We start from the raw sequence: 19682 nt of genomic DNA on the forward strand, positions 1-19682 counted from the left end.
GAAGCAGGCAAGATGCTACATGCAAAGAGTTCGCTTTGGCTCAGGAAAAGGACACTAAATTATACAGTCCTCTGTCCCCTCACAGAATTATACTCTCTACCTCCAAAGTTATTAAAGAGGCAAGAGGATGTGGCATAATTACAGGGCCTCTCACCTGGGCCAACAATTTGTTAAGGGCTGAGAGCGGTCACCTGATTAAGGATGGGGAGACCCTGGGGAGGGGGACACAAGGGTCAGTGGAGGGCAGGTCTGAGGACATTTAATGCAGAGCAAAAAAGTGCGATGCCAGCATTTCCAACTCCTACCGAGTTTTGCTGCAAAATTCCTCCCTGAAGTCAGTTGTCGAGAACTCGGACACATTTTTCCCCCAATAAAATAAGGTGGTGATTTAGGTGTTGCTTTCCAAGTAATCCACAGAGACTACTGAAAAACAACAAGATAGTTCTCTCTTTGTTTTTAAAATAAAGTTATTTTTCCCTCTGATTATTAGCAGTTCATGATCATTGTATAATTACAAATATATCAAAAAAAAGAAGAAAATTAAAACCATAATTATGCCATTCACCAGTGCAAGTCATTCCTCTGTCTGTAGTTCCCTTTCATTCTGAATGAAATGTAGGCATATAGGCAAACTACAAAACCAGGAGATGAGTGGTTGCTTAGGGATTGGGAGGATGACGGCTAAGGGGCGTGGGGTTTCTTTTTGGGGTGATGAAATGTTCTGCGATTGATTGTGACCACAGTAAAGTCAACACACTGCTGAGTTTAAATGGGTGAATTACACAGTATGTGAATTACATCTCAATCAAGCTGTTAAAGTGTATTTGAAATCGAACCGTATGTAAAATTTTGTATTGTGCTTTCATGAACATAGAAAATCTTTTTTCAATATCTTTTACAAAATTTGGAAAATATCTTAATGGTATTATTTCAACTGTACCTCATCTCCACCTGTGTAGATGTTCTGAGTAAAAGTGGACTTAAGAGTTGCCTTTGCAGATGTCTGGAATTTTCCCTGTGCTCTGGGCCCTTCTGCCACCTCCTGAGAGCGCCGTGCCTGCAGGCAGCAGAAGCTGCCCAGAAAGAAGGACAGAGGCCCTGGCTGCTCCCCAAGCCTCCTGACACCCCCAGAGGCTTCTCTGCTGGGTTCCAGATCTGCCTCGGGAGGGTCTCCTGCTTCCCAGGAATCTGACTGAGCCTACAAAAGTGGCCGCCTCTACAGTGGGCAGAGGATGGGATCTGGAAGGATCCTGAACACTGTCTTCTCTCTCCTGTCTGGGTTGTTGATGGGGACGTGGGGCAGGGGCTGGGTGATCGACACATCACACTTGGGGACTGTTACGGGTTGAATTGTGTCCCTGCCCTGAAAGTCCAAATCCCCAGTACCTGTGGCTGTGACTTTATTTGGAAATAAGGTCTTTGCAGATGACTAAGTTGAGGTCATTAAGGTGGGCCCTAATCCAGTATGGCCCTGTCCTTGTGAAAAGGGGAAATCTGGACAAGCAGACAGTCATGCACACAGGAGAGCCCCATGTGAACACGAAGACAGAGACTGATGCACCTACAACCCAAGGAAGGCCAAAGACCGCCGGCCAACCTCCAGAAGCCAGGGGAGAGGCCTGGAACAGACCCCCCCTCACAGCCTCAGAAGGAATGCACCCTGCCAATGCCTGGATCTTGGACTTCCAGTCTCCTGAAAGGCAAGACATAAATGTCTATTTTTTAAGCCACTCAGTTGGTGGTACTTGGGTGTGGCAGCCCTGGCAAACGGGTACAGGAACCACGAGCCTGAGCCTGCTTCCCCTCCCCTTTCCACAGATGCAAGAACATTCAACCCGACCCTGAGAGGACAAGGCCAGGCCCCTGAGCTGAATTAGCTCATTAGGTATCTGGACCACAAGTTTCTTAAGAGAAGTGGTGAGAACTCCACGTGTGGTTGAGTTTCAACTGGATGAGGTCCCCCAAGCCTCTTTTTAAGATTCCCAAACCTAGAAAAATTTGTTGATTCTGGCAATTTTGAGACTCCCTCTGCTGACTTCCCCCCACCCCCAGCCACTGCCCTCATGCATGAACAGGTCTTGGGGTCTGAGGTTCGGTCTACCCTCTCCCTTTCCCAATTCATCTTTCCTGGGGTGGGCCTTCCCCTGCTGTGGCCTGGGACTGCTTGTTCCCATGCTTTCGCTTACTTGGATACCCTTTGCTGGCGTCTCTGCCCACTCAAGTCATAGCCTTGTATCAAGACCCAGTGCAGGCTCCACGTGCCCCAGGACGTGCGTGCTGGGTTTCCTCCCGCTGGCGGGGCCCTGAGTTTGGAGAGAGGAAGGGTGCCCCTGGATGGTTGAAAGTCAGGTCCTTGGTTAGACATTCTGTCCACCATCCCCACTGCAGAGGAGGGGCTGAGGACTGAGGGGCAGCTGGTGGCGGAGCAGGGACAGACCCAGAGAAGCTCTGACTGTGCTCAGACCCTGTGTAAAACCTGTTCCACTCCCAGGATCAGCCTCACCTACCACGCCTAACTCCAGCCACACCTGGTTCCTCCCAGTTCCCTGAATACACGAGCAATTTCCCCGCAGCCTGGCAGGCGCCTCCTCGGAATGTTCCTCTGGTCCTCAGGCTCAGCTGATCTCCGCCTGCCGGCCACGCCCATCACCCTAAGCAGACCGTCCTGAAGTTTCAGGACTGCAAATGAGGCTGTCTCAGGGGATCCTAGATTCCTTGAAAGCCCACACTACGCTTTCCCCCTGACAACTAGCACATAGTAGGTGTTTAATACATTTTTATCATGGCAATGAAAATTTACCTAAATTGGTCAACTGTTTTATCTGCAGAAGTGAGCAAATGGTTAAGGAATGCAGTTTTAAATCTTTATGAAAATGCTTCCTATGTAAAGAGTTCTTTGATTCATCAGCATTCATGCTGGCGCACGGAAGCATCCTTCCCCACCGCACACACTGGGCGCTCACTTGAGCTGGCCTCCTGCAGGGAGCCACGCGCCCCACTCCACCAAAGATGCCCGGTGGCTCCTACCTCGAGTTTCCTGGATCCAACAGTTATCCTTTCAACAGTATCGCTTTTATAATGTGGAGTTTGAATTTGTGTAATAAGGGTTATATGACAAGATAAAGGTCTACAGAAAGGTAGTCTATCCTAAATCTCAATCAATATTTGCTTCCAGTAGGAGGAAAACTCAGAGGCCAGGTTGAGAGGCCCAGTTCATGGAAATCAGCTGTAAGACTCCTGAGATTCAGAAGGACTGACAGAGCGCGCAACCCTTGGGCACCAGCAGAGCTGCACTGTGAGGTCTGGGGTGTCACGTGGCCTCTGGAGTTACTGCTTCCCTCCCCATCTGCCCTCCCTGTAAGGGGCATCGCATGCCTCTGCCCACTGCCACATGACTTGTGGGGGCTTCCTGGCCCACTGGTGGCAGGCATGACCATGTGGAATGTACGTGGTGGTGCCGCACGCTATGTCTGAGCCTGAGATGCAAGGGTGAGCACATGGTTCGGCTTTCGTGCGCTTTCTCCCTGCCGTGAGAATAGACGCCTCTTCCACTGGGATCTCTGAGTGAAGGCAACACATTGTCCCAGAGCCGTCCGGCTGACCCACGGTTCACATGTAATGTGACTGAGAAATCAGCTTTTGTGCCATCGGCCGCTGAGATCTGGGGTTGCTTGTTACTGCAGCACATACAAGCAAAGCTGCCTATTACAAGTCCTAAGAGGTGGTCACGTTTCTAAGAAGACGGCACAAAGTAATAATAAGGAATCAACGACCAGTATCGAGAGGGCCAAAGGATTTCTGTTTGTTTGTTGTGAAGCTTGATTGTTTATTTTCTCCAGGGACAGGGTAGGGGGAAAGACGGTAAAGGGAGCAAGGGCCCAGGATTTAAAATCAGAACCCTGGATTTAAGACATGGCTCCAGCATGCATTTTGGAATACTGAGTCAGCTGTGTACCCTCTGCCTCTCTGAATTTCATCTTCTATGTCGAGGAAAAGATACTGATGAGAAGGCCTGCCTGGTAGGGACCCTGGGAGAATCGAGTGACAAAGAAGACGTGACAACAGTGTAGAGCTATTCACAAGCTGGTTTTCAGTGTTGCTGGTAATTATTGACCCGTGTTGCATTTAGGAGGCCAAACAGCATACAAGTATCAACTAAATTAAGCGTCAAAATGTCAGGGGCTTAGAGGAGAATTCACACACTCAAAGCCTTAGCTTTTGTACAAAAGAAATCACCACTTTAGAAAGAATTAACCTGTTAGGCTGCCTCTTAAACAGCATTTGCAGTGGGTGGCTCCATTTCAGGGGCTTGCTTATGTTTAGGATGCCATTCCCCACTGAAAGTCCCTTACCCGCCTATAACTCGGAACATTAATGGGTTTGAGGCTTTGGGGTTTATTATTGGAATTTTCAATCAGAGCCTCCAGTTTTCGGCAGAGGAAGGAAATGTGGAGAGAGCAAGCACAAATCTGAATTTTAGTTGGAAGATGCTCTGCTCAGAACTGAAAAAAGGATGAAAAGAGGGTAACATTTACAGACATGCAGATCCTCCACCTCCGTCAGCCTCGACCACCGATTGCTGAAGAAGTCCTGCTCATCTGGCGTCAGAAACGACTTCAGAATTATAATCTCCTTCCGTCTTTGCTGCTTCAGCCTTAACTGAAGCTCCCACCCCCTGACTTCTAGTTTGGACGCCACAGACCCATACTCAGAGGGTCTCCCCAGCTGTAGCCTCTCCTTGCCGAATGTGATGTGCCCCACACTCCTGAGGCTGGGTTTCCAGAACCCTTCCCAGCATGGCCCGTGCTCAAAGCTGCCACCTTCCCCGGCCGCCCAGGCCCACCCCGATCACGCTTCACGCCGTTCCCATCACGCCTCTGGGTCCTCACACACTAGGTCCTCTGCCTGGAACGCTCTCCACCCCAGGCACGGGGAATGGCATTCTTCCTTTACGGGGCAGCCTAGGTGACACCTCCTTTGTGGTGTCCCCCCACCTTCCCCAGACACCACTGGTCACCTGGTCCTTGTGCCACCTGGGCTCTCTGTAAATCCCACTCTGCCCCCTCCCACACCGAGTGACAATGACTCACATCGGTGAACTTCCTCTCCACCCACTGTGGTCTGCCCCAGGCCATGGCCAGTGCCATCTTCTTCTCCTGATCCCTGGCACCTGGCTCCTAACACAGGAGTCTGTCTGGGGTGTGCCTCTGAATGAACAAGGGTAGAGTCCAGGCTGAGAAGGCAGCACAGTTCAAGGGATTCCTGGAGGCTCACTGGCGACCTCTGCAGCATGGACTGCTTTGGAAGATGAGGGTGGAGAAGGCAGTTTTCTATAATTAAGAGCTTCAAGGCTTCTGCTACCCACCGCAGTTTAGTCTAAGAAGTAGGGAGTCATGAGAGTCACGCTCTGATCTGGTTTAGGAGAGCCAACTGCCCTTGTCAGGACGGGAGGACCCCCCCGGAGGCGGCGTCAGTGGAGGGAAGAGCAGCGAGGGGCTTTGGGGTTGGAGATGAACCAGCTAGGTGACGCCATCTCGAAGGTGGAGAAAATAAGACCTGTTCACCGGCTTTTTGTAAGTTAAAGGAATGTGTGCAAAGTGCCTGCAACTGGACCCAGCACTTGGGTGGCCTGGCACACCCTGTGGTGGCTGCTCTGTGACGCTCGAGTCTCTGCTTGGACGCTGGCGACTCCAGCTCCTCGCTGACAGTGGCCTGTGTCCGGCGCCATGACTGTTGCTTACTCAGCTCACCAAGAAAAGGATACTATTCATTTGCATACCGGGTACCCTTAACAGGCGGCTGCGGACACCTGGCATGGCCTGGGTAGGCCACCCCCACGGGCCTCACACTGAGTGCCCTGTCACATTAGCTGCGAGGCACAGACAACGGCATGGACTTGGTACAAGGGCCCAGGGATCACCAAAAAAAACAAAAAAACAAACAAAAAAAAAAAACCCAAACAGAAAGACAGGTCTTAATGCCGGTCTGGTACATTTTGAAATGGAAAAGGATCATCTTTCCAGGGTGTTGCCCGGCCTTGCCACGCACAGGTGGTAGGCAGGGCAGGGGCACACAGGGCAGGGGCACACAGGGCTGAGAGCTGGATACAGTGTTCGAAGAGCAGGGCTGAATCCCAGCTCCAGTACTAACATAGCTATGCTACCTCTCTGTGCCTCAGTTTCTTTGTCTGCAAAATGGGGAGAATAACTCCTGTGCTGTGAATGGTGAAGGGGCCAGCAGACTGGGAAGCGCCACTTCACAAATGCAAAAACTGACCACGTCACTGAGAACCATGCCCCTAAGCAAGCCCCCACCCCAATATGGTAACAATGGGGCTGGGCATGGGGCCATGGGGTTGAAGGGAGAAATGTGTGCTTTGAAGGAATGCAGACTTGGGTTGGAATCCAGCCCTGTTGCTGGCTTGCTGGCTTGATCAGGAAGCAGGTTCCTTAATTTACGCCTTGGTCTCTTCATTTGTTTAGTGAACAGCTCCCTCCTTGCTGAGTTATTGTGAAATGAAATGCGAGGATCTGGTCTGGTTGGGAGCCTGTGGAGGTGGGTAAACACCCATGCCTTCCCCAGTAAATCCAAATCAGCAAGCTTTCCACTCCACCACAGGCTGTCCTCCTCTGCCATTAAACCAAGCAGAAAGCCATAACGCTTCAAGTCTTGGGGGACAGAGACACTTAAACAACATTTAAGACACCATGATAGCAACAGTATACTCAGGGACCATCCGCTAGTCTATACCCTGGAAATTTACAAGCCAATGATTTAGAAATAAACACAGACCATTCACAGAACGTTAAGTCCGTGTGCGCTGCTGGACTATCGGCCGGTGAGGATAAGCAAGAGCTGCAGGGATGTGGCAGAACAGTTTTGTCTCACTCTATGTCTGGCTGCAGAATTCTTTCAAGAGCAAAACATTATGTGAAGAGCCATGTGGAATTCCAGAAGTCAACAGAGAAGGACCAAGGTCCTGTCCAAAACAGACGCGTCCGCAGCCACAGCTTCCGAGTTCTAATTTTAACTGAACCCCGCCACGTAGGAGGAACACGTTTTCTGGAAGAAGATCGCACTAGCAGAGAGCCCAGTAATTCTCCTCTAAGTACATGTCTACTTAATGTTTTGGCAAGTACCAGTCTTGCTATTGCTGTGAGAGCTCCAGGAAGAGACAAGAGAGGACCCTGGAGGGGAGGGAGCCCCTCTTCCAGATCCACACCCCTGGAGTGATGTGGAGAGAAGAGAGATTAGAAACAGGTGTGGGAACCCAGCTGCCACCACCAGCTTTGTTCCTCAAGGTCACGTTCCTTTGTGATTTCTAACACGCAGATGGAGTTCAGAGGGGAAGAATCACGGTGGGGATACTCCCCATGGCAGAGCACTGATCAGCACTTGCTGGAGATCCCTGCACTGCTCAAAGCAGGGGGCATGAATCCCAGAGGGCAGTTTCGGTTACAAAGGCAATGTAGTGTAGACCTGGGTAATGACACAAAAAATCAGGTCTTACGTAAACTTATGGAATCCTTCTTAACCATCTCCCCATACCCAAAGTTCCTAAGAGAGGAAGACTGGAGAATTCCAGAAGAAGATAGTGCCATGAAGAGGGATGTGGCAGAAGATGGCAAGAGAACAGTAAAGGCAGAAAAAAAAACAGCAACAAGCATTTCTATCTTCCTTTACAGTTTACAATGCCGTTTCATGGGCATCTGACATTCTGGTTGCCAAGATTTATCTGAAGGGCTGTTGTGGGGAAGGAGGATTGGCTATCTTCTCTCTCCCTGGAGCGCAAAACCAGAACCAACAGGTGGAAGCTACAGGAAGGCAGATCACAGCTTAACAGCAGAAAAACCTCTGTAGACAGCAGAGTGCTTCGGAGGTGGGACGTGTTGGTGCCTGTCTTACTCACTAGTTCATTCATTCCTTCATATTGTCAATAAAATCATTTAAGGTGTGGCTGAAATGTGCCGGGCAGTGTGTGAGCCTATCCTCTGGGACCAGAGCCTCTATTTCTACTCCTGGAGGGCTCAGGGTGGATGGTGTCATCCCCTTCTCCCACAGGTAAATCACAGCAGGGCTGTGGGAGAGGCTTCCCAGAGGATGAGTTTCTACCTGAGATTTTTAAAACACTGTTTTGTGAACAGACAATATGTCTACAGTAAAAAAAAGAAAAGAAAAGAAAAGAAAAATTAAGTGTAAGAACATATATAGTGTTCAGCAAGGTTGCACAATGCAAAATCAATATACAAAAAGTCAATTGTCTTTCTATATAGGCGCCATAAACAATCTGGAAGTGAAATTAAGAAATGTTCACAGATTGGAAAGCTTAATGTTAAGATGGCAAAAGTCCCAAATCAGTCTAGAGGTAGAATGCAATGCCTACCAAAATCCCAGCTGGGTTCACTGAAGAATAAGACAAGTTGACCCTAAAATTCACATGGAAATGAAAGGGACCCCAAATAGCCAGAACAATCTTGAAAAAGAGAAACAAAGTTGGAGGCCCCACACCAATTTCAAAACTTACTACAAAGCTGCATTAACCAAGACTGTATGGCACTGGAGTAAGGATGGATATATTGATCCATGGCATAGAATTCAGAGTCCAGAAACAAACCATCACATTATGGTCAACTGATTTTTGGCAGCGGTGAAAGAACAGGAGGGAAGGAACAGACTTTCACAGACGATGCTGGGACAACTGGTTATCCATGTACAAAAGAACAAAGTTGGATCCCCACCTCACACTGCATTCAGAAATGAACTCAAAGGCCCAAATGTAACAGCTAAAACTACAAAATTCTAAAAAGGAAACACAGGTGTAAGTCTTCAAGACCTTAGCTACGAAACCAAAAGCACAAACAGCAAATAAAAAGTGGATAAAATGGGTTTTATTGCATTTAAAATGTGTGCTTCAGACAGTGTAAGAAAATGAAAAGACAACCCTAGAAAGGGAGACAGTGCCTGCAAATCATGTAACTGACAAGGGGTTAGTGTCCAAAATACCTGAAGATCTCTTAATAACTCAACAATCAAAAGAAAAATAACTGAATTTAAAAATGGACAAAGGATTTAAATAGGTATTTCTCCAAAGAAGATATACAAATGGTCAGTAAGCACGTGAAAAGACACTCAGCATCACTAGTCGTTAGAGAAATGTGAGTCAAACCCACAGTGAGACACCATTTCACACCTACTAGGATGGCTGTAAGCAAAACGGCGGATGATGCATGGTAGAGACGACGCAGAGAAATGGGAACCCTCGTACACTGCTGGTGGGAATGCAGACTGGCGCACGCTGGCAGTTCCTCAGAACTAGAGTTACTACATTACCCACCTATTCCATTCCTAGGTACGTACCCAAGAAAAATGACAATGTATAGTTATGAAAAAACTTGTATCTGAGTGTTCTTAGCAGCATCATTCAAAATAGCCAAAGGGTAGAAAAAGCCCAAATGGCCATCAAGTGAAAATGGATAAATAAAATGAGACATAGTCACACAATGGATTATTATTCAGCCACAAAAAGGAGTGAATTACTGACACACGCTGCAACACGCATGAATCTCGAAAACATGCTAAGTGAAAGGCGTCAGTCACAAAAGACCGCATGCTGAATGACTTCATTTACATGAAATGTGGAGACTGGTCAAATCTAGAGAGACAGAAAGTAAGTGATTAGTGGTTGCCAGGGGCTGGGGGTGGGAGGAGCAGGGACTGACTGCTAATGGGTGTGGGGTTTCTTTTCGAGGTGATGAAAATGTTCCAGAACTGGATTGTGGTGATAGCGGCACAACTTTCTGAATATACTAAAACCCATTTAATTGTAAAAAAAGAAAAGAGAGATGAAAACAGAAGTATAAATATATAGTGAAAAGTAGGTCTCCCTCCCATTCATATTTACCTGCCACCCAGCTGTCTGGCCTAGAGGCAAGGAGCCACTAGAGTTATCTTTCCAGAAATATTTTATGCATTTACAAGCATCTGTATACACACACTGTCTCCCTTAAAACACACACACACATACCAGTGGTTTGATATTATAGATGCTGTTCTGCATCTTGTGTTTCGTACACTTAAGCTCAGCTTCCTTCATAGTGGAAGGGGCAGGGCTTCAGCGGGGATGGGAGCCTGTGCAAAGGCAGGAGGGCCAGTTGAAACAGGAGGGCCAGTGGAGAAGAGCAGGGCCTGCTGTGCCTGGAGCCCAGGAGGCTGAAGTCTCGGAGGCAGGGCCTGGGGGCTGAGCCAGGGGGTGGCAACTCGATGCTGAAAGGTACCAATGTCCCAGAGGCTGGCAATCAGGCAGTGATGGCTCTGGATGGGAAGGCAACTCCCGGGAGGCAGGGAGACCTGGAGCGGGTGGCAGCACAGTCCAAGAAAGAGAAGGAGGAGGTCAATCTGAGTGGGGTGAGGCCATCGGAATTCACAGGGTCTGCAGGCAGACATGGATCCTCCCAGAGTTCCGACCAGGGTGGCTGGGGGCTGGTCACCTCCCCCGACACGGGGATTGCAGAGGTGAAGTTATGTCTGGGTTGGGGGGTGGGGTGGAGGTTTCGTTTGTGAAAGGCCCAAAGGGAGCACTCAGGGGGTCCTGATGGCGAAGAGAGCCCAGATGGGGTTATCTAGGGATGGGACGGGTGCGTGGTGAGAGCCCCAGAAAGCTGGGGCCGATTCCAGGGGAGCACCCCTATTTAACAGGTTGAAGGAACTGAAGGATTCTGTGATCAATAACTAGAACTACTGTTTACCCAGCCCTGCTTTACGCCGTGATCTTTAAATATACACACATACACCCAGTGTCTCTGCTCTGCAGGGCGGACTTTCCATTATCGGGAGGAGACACAGAGAAGCTAGAATGACTCACTCAAGGTCACCCTGGTAAAAGATGCTGTCAGGACTCAAATTCCAATCTGTCTAATTTCAAAATCTGCGATTTGTCTGTTTGGTTTTCTCTGCTATGCTAAGCTGTCTCCCCAGAGAGGAGGCGCCAGGGGGACGGGTGGTCACGCAGGAGAGGAGCCAGCGGAGGGAGCAGGAGCAGAGCACGTGCCCAGCACCCCAGGTCTGCTCCTGCACCCCCGGAGGAGCCGGCCTGCAGCCTCAGCTCCCAACATGAATAGCAGGAGGCCACCCAGCAGGCCTCTGAGCCCTGCGTGTCCAGCGGGGACATGTGCTCCCAGGGCAGCAGCGCTTGTCCGCAGTATCTCAAGAGAACAAACGCTCAGAGATTTGCCTCGGGACGATGCCAGGCCCTGAGTCTCTGCCAGACTTACCCTCCCAAGTCCCTAAATACCAGCAGTCTCAGGCCTGAGGATGAATGGGACTCGAGGGCCTGGGGCAGTAGGGGGCAGGGTGGATCTGAACCAGGAGCACTGCTCCATCCCAGGTGGGCCCCCAGGCGCCACCCCTCACCCCACAGCCCTAGGAACCGACCCCTTCCTCGGTCATGCTCCCTCTGTGACCCTGTAGGTTTCTCTCTTCCTGTTATACTGGAGGACAAAATATGATCTCACAGGTCTCCTTGAGAAATAGTGTAGGGGAGGGGACCTCCGCTATTTCTCAAGCATAAGCACTGGCTTTAGAGTCAGAGGTTGGAGTTCAAGTTTCAGTTCCAAGGCTGATGAGCTGTGTGGCTTTGAGCAAGTTACTTGACTTCTCTGGACCCATTTTGTCTTCTATACAGAAGTGATCATAAAATCTCTCAGGGCTGAAGAGACAGTCTCCTCCCTCTCCATCATTTGCCCAAAGGGCTCTACACCGAGTCTGCCAGGTTTGGGCAGGACATGCTCCCCAGATTAGTCTCACAGAGGGCTTGGCTGGCATGCGCCCCAAGGTGAGCCCTACTCAACTCTTCACCCCAGTGCTGCCACTCGGGGTCTTCACAGATAGCCCAGGAGAGAGGGCCAAAGAGCAGCCCCAAGCAGGGGCAGAACAACAGGAAGATGCCCAGTCCTGTCCCCAGAGAGTAGGGGAGCTTGGAAGCTGCTGTCTGCCCAGCTAGGCTGCCTCTTCCTGGCTGGCAACTTAGAGGCTCTGGAAGTTGTACTTAGTGGGGCACAGATGAAACAGTGGTCATGCCTCCTTCCATGGGGTAAGTGGAATGAATTCTCCACTGAGCCCAGACACCCGGCTTCCAACCTGCGACCCTGCTCAGTCCACCTCGGACCACGAGGGCAGCTGGTCTATGTGTGACTAACACGCATAGGAATGGACATCACTGGCAGGTGGGCTCCCTCTGTCTGGGATGCTGGCTGGAGGTGGTGAGCATGGAGTGACAAGAGGGTGGCATCTGGCTGGGCACAACGAGGGAGCCACAGATCCCAGGACAGAACCAGGAGATGGCGAGGGGCGAGGAAAGCCAAGAGCCTGGAGCTGGGGCACCAAGGACCACCCTTCCAGGCACCCACACTGCTGCTCACACTCACTACGCCCTCCCCGCTCACTCTGGTTGCAACAATGTCCCCATAACAGGGTGGTGGGGAAAGCTTTGTGAGATCATGGGAATGGTGATTTTAGACATCAAATGTTGTGCAAATAATTATTAGGGAAGAGAGTAGCGGCAGAGTGTGAAACAGATTTGGGAGAGATGGAATTCCACGTTCAAGCCTCAGACCCTCTCTGGGCTCTCTGCTGTTATCAGTGTCCTGTGCTGCCCCCCTGCCCTGAGTCACACACGTACATTCACAGTCCTTCTTTTGACCATCTGGTCCTTGGTGTCAGTTTCATTTAAGGAATTACTGCATTAAATTGATGGAACATTAGTAAAACCTAATTAACATCCAGATTGAGTTTTTCCAAGGGAAGAGAGATTTGCAGAAAATAAAATACCCTAATAATTTAAATTCCACAGTACTCAAATAAATACTATATGATTGAATATTACAAGTTGGATAATTTTAGTCCAGGAAAAAAAAAAAAACTACTAGAATCAGTCTGTTCTCACAGACAAATACTGCTAATTCTCATTCAAATCTCTCCTCCCACCCCAATTCTTCACATTTATCATATGAGGAAACAGGCACTGAGAGAGATCAGCTGACTTGGGGAAGGTCAAGGTCACTGGCAAGTCAGGCCTCAAACCTAGGCCTTATAATCTATGTCCAGGGCTCTTTCCTTCATATCACAACTGCCTCCTGGTATCATATGATTCCCTGAAAGGGGCTGGGAGTGTAAGCACACAGAACAGAGCCTTTTTTAAATCAACAGAGAATGCTTTTGATTTATACACCAGGGGCATTAACTCTCCATCTCTCCATTCATCCAACCAGCCAGCCAGCCAGCCAGCCAGCCATCCATCCATCCATCCATCTATCCATCCATCCATCCATCCATCCATCCATCCATCGCTCCCCGAAGGCCTGCTATGTGTCAAGCACTGTGCCACATGGGGATACAGATCCTGCTCAACTCTTACGCTCCAGAAAGCAGCATCTGAGTTAATTACCCACCACCATATACTTGGGTCTAGTTCAGGTCCAGTCTGGGACACAGCAGAAGTTCAGAAAAATACTCACTGAATGAAAGAATGAATGAGTAGACCCTGTCCTCCAGAAACTTACGGTCTTGGGAGACTGACAGAATTCCGCCTGGTCAGGGACAGGGCAGTGGAACAGTGGAGGAGGGCGCGGTGGCCCCTGCAGAGGTGCCCTCACCCAGGTGGCTGCAAGATTGTTTCGGTGGCTCCGTTAGCGTGGATTCCTTGACACAGACCCTGTTTCCCAGGCTGTCAGGGAGCAGAACTGCGATGGGTGAGTCCTGGGGCTCCTCTGGGCACTGGCACCAGTTTCTTCCTCACGTGGGACCTCGCATTCCTTACCTGTGAGCCTCAGATCTCTAGAGCCTCAGGTTCTGAGTCAAGCTTGCCAACAGGTCATTTTACTAATTTATTCAGAGTTCTTCGAGCCCCCTTTTCTCCATTTCAAAAAACATTTCCCAGGCACCTACTGTGCCCCCGGGCCCTGGGAGACCAGCCCAGAGCAGGGTCTGCTACTGAGCCCTCAGGGGCCCCCGTGTCCAGGGGTGCCCGACGTGGGTCCCCAGCAGAGAGGCCAGTGAAGGCTGAGGAGGGCCCGGCGCACGTGGGTGTGCGCTGTAAACATCCCAGAACACCACGGACGGTTACCAAGAGGATGTTCAAAATAATTATCTGCTGAAAATATTAGATTTGCTCTGGATTGTTCATTACATACAATGGCTTAATAGGACTTTTATTGAATAGCTGCAGAGCTCTGGGCCGAAATCAATTTGCTGTACCCTCGGAATTTTGATGTATGCTGTTGACTTCCACGACGCGGAGCAATTTGTAATATCTCTGGCTGGCTGTTTTCAAAGCTCCTGCCCCATCACAAGCATTTATTTCTGACCACAAAATTACATTTATTCACTGGGAAGCAGCGCCGGGTCTTTAAGAGGTTAACTTCTGGAGTGCTTGGCTGCGGTCCAGCCCCCGGTCCGAGGCCCGGCGCGGGCGCAGTGGCCCGGGTGGTGGTGGTGGTGGTGGCGGCGGCGGCGGCAGCGCCGGGCGGGCGGCCGTGATTAATAGACTGCTGAGTGCGCCCCTTTCCACGTGCACACGGCTCGCTCCCCTGCTTCCATACATCACGGGCTTAGCCTCAACATATCTGACTGAAATTGAATTTGGCTTCTCTCTCAACCGTTCATTTCCTATGTTATGCAAGGTTATATCCTTTTCTGCATGAGCAGAACCAAACCAGCTGCAGCTTTGCAGAAGAAAATGTGTTTTCAATTAGGAAGCTGGCCTGAATATTGAACCACAGTCCTACTGCTACCCTAATTGAGCCATCATGGAGCAGGCCTCCAGGAAGACACCGTATTCACCAGACTGGTGGAGGTTTCGTGTGAGATAATTAAAACACGCCACTGCCGTCACCACCATGACCGTCACCACGGCCACCTCGACCCCTACGTGTGTCAAAAGGCCCACGTGAGTCTGGAGATAGCCGTGATGGTTGAGAAGAGCGCCCTGGAAAGGGGTCAGGACAGCAGCCTCCGCTGCCCTCCAGCCAGAGCCGGCAGGTGTCCTCAGGATGCCCGCTCCGCTCTGCACTCACCTGTCAGGGACACTGGGCCACAAACTTCCCTGGGGAGGGGAGGCCACCTTATTTTTCTTGTGGGTCACTAGGCACCTAGTGCAGAGCCTCAAACACAGGACTCAGTGAGTCCTTATTACTGAGCAGAAGGTGAGGGAGAGAAATTCAGTGGAGAAGACCTCCCTTGACCAGCTCGGTCAGGCAGAGGGAGATACAGTCAAAGGGGAGATGCAGGCCCCAGAAAGGAAAAAGTTAGCAACAGGCTGAGATGGTCTGGAAAAAGAACGAAGGAGGCAGCCTTTTAGTTTGGTCTTGAAGGATGGAAATGATTTTTATAGGTGAGGAAGAGCAAAAGGTTATAATAACGGAGGCCATGACTTGAGGAAAAGGGCAAAGGCAGGAAACCACAAGACATGTTCGGCGACAGTAAATAGACCAGCCTGGCCGGAGCAGAAGCCAAGGATGTGACGCCTGGAAAGACACTTGGAAGCTAAATCACGGAGCTCCTCACACACCAGTCTAAGGTGCATGAACAGGCGCTGAGTCACAGAACTTGAGCCAGAGGGGTCGCCCTCGGAGGGAACCTAGCCAGTGGGTCCAACAAGCGGCCCCGCATGAGAGGCAGGTGGGGACTTTGTGAAATGACAGATCCTGAGGTCCCGCCCCCAGTTTGCTGAATCAGAACCTTGGAGGGAGGAGCCTGGGGAGCCGTATTTCTGGAAATAGTGGGTAATTCTCATGCAGCCAGCTGGGCCAGCTGGGCTATCCTAGGACTGGCTTTAGGAGCCGTCAGTCGGTGCAGTCTTCTCAGATGGCATCCCGCCTGTGACACGTCATTTGGTACTTGCTAAGTGCAGGCGTGACGGGGATATAAGTACGTGTGTGTGCGCACACATGTGTAACACACACAGTTCCTACCCTCTAGATTTCACAATCAAGGCTTAGTATAGGGCCAGTTAAACTGTGTCCCACTAACTAGAATACAGAGGCAGAATGTCTACAGGCTCAAAATCACAAGACAGATACAAATAAAGCCTTACCAGAGATGGGGAGGGGAAGAGTTTTGTCTCTGGTGGGGGGATTCTGGGATGACTTGGAGGCTCTGGCATTTGGGTTGAGCCTTGAAGAATGGGTAGGAGCTGACAACATCCCTGACAGGTGGTCCTCCCAGCCCTGAACACTCCCAGTGACGGGAAACTCACCACCTTAGATGGCAGGTGGCTCATTCCATTTTTGAACAGATCTAACTGCTGGAAAGCGTCCCTCACCTCTTCTGTCCTGCTGCTGAGTCAACACATGTACTAGGCCACTGAGTCACACGGGACTTCAGAGCTCCGGCGCTCCCCGCTGACTCCCCTGCTCACCCACTCATTTTGGGGTTGAGCAAAGTCAGGCAGAGAGAGGTCTGGGAGCTGTCCGAGGTCACAGGGGAGGGAGCAGCCCATCACGTAGGGCTGGCATCCCCCCTCCCAGGGAAATGTTCCTGGGAGTAAGGCACTCGACACCCTGGCTTTATTTAGACGTGGCCTTTAGATCTGAGCACTTAACTATATTACAGCACGACAGACCCGAGGTGTGGGGCACCCTTGAAACTCTCAGTCACTTTTAACTAATTCTTGGAATATTTACCCAACTGAATCCATTTCATCTATTATTTGATTAAGATCTGTCAGATGGCCCTGCAAGCGGGCACAGTCCTTGGCTTTCCTCTGCACTCCGACTTCTCCTTTGGATGAGAGCCTTTCAAGGCGGCTTCCCATTGTGGCCCACAGGACCGCCCCACCATCCCACCCAGCTGCCCTGGCCTGGCTTCCTCCCTCGCTTCTGCAGCCCCAGTCCTCAGCCTCCTTTCTGGCTACCGGTCATCCCGGGAGCTGTCTGTCCTCTGAGCCTGGGCACTTGACCCGCTCTGCCTTGTGCTCCCCACCACGCGGGTCTTACCCCAAACATCACCTCCTGCAACAACTGTCTCTGGAGGAGCTGCCCCGGCCCTCCTGCTCTTCTCCATTCCCATCCCTTCCCTCACTGCACTTGTCACCCTCGGACATCATTCCTGTGTCCCTTCACTAGGAAACAGGCTTCAGAGAGCGGGTGCCTGTTGACTGTATCCACGGCTGCACCCTGAGCTCCTACTGGCTCGAATGCACACAGTCAGCTCTAGGGAGTTTCACCGAAGGAAGAAATGAATGGATAGCGGAATAAAACCCAGCCTCAGAGGCGATGTGGAGTTTCACACAGCCGGACCACGGCTCCGAACACTGCTGGTGTGTCACACAGAGGGTGGACCTTCAGGACAAAGGAAAGTTCCAAATGACCGCTTGGGCCATGTCAGCAGGTGATACTGGGATGAAGTCCCAATCAGCAGTTAACAGGCGCCCACTCCTCCAGGGGTGCAGATCGGGTTAGCAAATGGTCCGTACACAGTTATGAATATTTATTTATGTACCTGGGGATAAGGCACAGAGCACCGGATCTGATACAGGTGGGGCTGGCTAGAAGCTGTGTTTGCCAAGCCCTTCACACTAAATGAACATCCACTGCCCTTATCAGAGCCTGAGGAGGCCGACTGAGATGCTGGAGGGCAGAAGGCACCGCCTCCCCACTCCCCAAGCACCAATGCTGGAGGACACAGGCTGGCAGTGTCACCTGTGTGCCTATGGGTGGTCTCCCTACCTGCCCTGGGCTCAGATTCCTCGTCTGTGAAATGAGGACGCTGCTTCCACCCACCCATCTATCTGATGGGCACCTACTGTGTGCTCACTGGGGCCAGGTACTAGGGGTACAGAGGAGGCCAGCACAGACAGAAAATCTAGCGAGCACGGTGGATGTGAAAACTGACACACATGGAGGAAGGTACTCTGAAGGGCCTTGGTTTGAAATGACGGTCAGAGGAGACCTCTGTGAGGGGTGACATCTGAGGTGAGCCCTGGAGGATGGCGAGAGAGCTGGGTGGGACAGAGGGAACAGCTGGGGACCCAAAGCAAGCAGTGGCCAGGCCAGGGCACTCCGAAGGCCCAGGGCACGGAGGAGGCACAGAAAGGCTGGAAGCAGATGCTTGGAGAGGAAGTGGGGGTGTGGAGGGTGAGGGCAGGAACAGAGATCAGTCCGGGAGCCCCTGCAGTGGTCCGGGTGACGCCCGACATGGCTGTGGACAAGCGTGTGGATCAGCTGATCTGAGGTGCACTTTGCGGGTAGGACGGAGGAGATGGGGGCATCCTGAGAGAGGAGGCTGTCCCAGATTTCCAGCTGAGGCAACCAGGCAGTCTGGGGAGTTACTCCTGAGAGGGGAGAGGACGGAGAAGGAGGCGTTTCAGTAGGTGCGGAAGCTGCAGAAGGGGAGCTGGCTGTGGGGTAAGGTTCTCTCTTGGGGAACTCTATTCAATACCTTGTAATAGACTATAATGAAAAAGAATAGGAAAAGGAATACACACACACACACACACACACACACACACACACAAATGAATCACTATGCTGCACACCAGAAACTAGCATAATACTATAAATTGACTATACTTCAGTTTTTAAAAAAACGTTCTCTCCTGTGGGAAACTAAGGTAACGTCAAACAGGCGGTCTCACAGGAGCTGGAACTCAAGAGAGAAGGCCACGTTAGGGAGAAGGTTCTGAGTTTTCAGCACATAGATAATGAGAGATTATATAGCAAAGAATGCCATTCTTCAGATCTGAAGGAAAAGAAAAAAACAACCCCAGGAGACTAAAAATCAATAGTCAGAGAAGTAAATGGAAAACTCAGAGGGTGCGGCATCACGGGACTTCAGAAGAGGAGATTATCAAGAGAGGGTCGGGGGGCTGAGTGGCGCTGGAGAGAGAGCTGAGGACCAAAAGGGTCGGGGGTGGGGTGGGTGCGAGACCGGGGCGGGTTGAAGAGGGATGTGGACACACACAGGATGGACTGCTCTTTGGAGGGCTGGGGCACAAAGGACTTTCCCTCCCAAGATGGAACATGCTACCACTTGCAGGGATGCTGACAAGAACCATCCGCTAACCAGCAGAGACTGAAGATATGGGAGAGGGCGTAACCGCAGGACTGTGGTCCCTGAGAAGGCAGAAGGTGGGCTCAAGCCCACGTGGAGGGATGGTGTTTGAGGAAGCGGCACATCCTCCCAGGTCAGAGCCAACAGAAGAGCTGGCTCCAGCTCTGGAGATCTAGTGACAGGAAGGTGACCCACAGCGGCAACTCTCCCGTACTGTGAACACCAGGCGAGCACGTGCTTGAAACGCACCGAGCACAGCACTCAGACTTGCGAAGTGTCCCACAAGCGCCATTTCGAACATCGTCACAAACGTGCTTTAACATGGAGGAAACACGCGAAGAGAAGGGGGAAGATAAAACTCAGCTTCTGACACCCAAACACAGAATGATGTAGCCACTGTGTGGAAGCACGATTCTTTCTTTTTGAAAGAAATAGTTCACACTCATAAAAGACTACTGAAAGTATTAATAACAAAAGGCAATCCTGAGAGTGAGAACATCCCCGCGACCTTTGAAGCCTCCTTTGTGCCTAAATACGATAACCTCTGCTCTGGATTTCCTGTTTAACCTTTTCTTTATGGTTTTATTACATAATAAAAAAGAATCCCTGAAGAGCATCAGCTCAGGACCGCACCGCAC

The 19682-nt window shown here is 50.8% G+C and overlaps 1 protein-coding gene across 13 annotated transcripts in view; it reads right to left on the reverse strand.

Moving 5' to 3' along the window:
- CUX1 (cut like homeobox 1) overlaps positions 1–19682 on the reverse strand; it is a 354203-nt gene that overhangs the window by 152551 nt on the left and 181970 nt on the right. Inside the window, exons 1-2 of one of the 13 annotated variants that reach the window (XM_032459634.1) lie at positions 16632–16637; positions 15227–15230 (exon numbers count right to left, since the gene is read on the reverse strand). The exons of the other annotated variants lie outside the window; for them this stretch is intronic. The gene's annotated coding sequence lies outside the window, so the exon portion shown is untranslated. Of the gene's footprint in view, positions 1–15226; positions 15231–16631; positions 16638–19682 lie in introns of those variants that run through there. 13 annotated transcript variants of the gene reach the window in all.

Source organism: Camelus ferus, chromosome 18 (assembly GCF_009834535.1).
Source record: "Camelus ferus isolate YT-003-E chromosome 18, BCGSAC_Cfer_1.0, whole genome shotgun sequence".
NCBI classification, from domain to species: Eukaryota; Metazoa; Chordata; class Mammalia; order Artiodactyla; family Camelidae; genus Camelus; species Camelus ferus.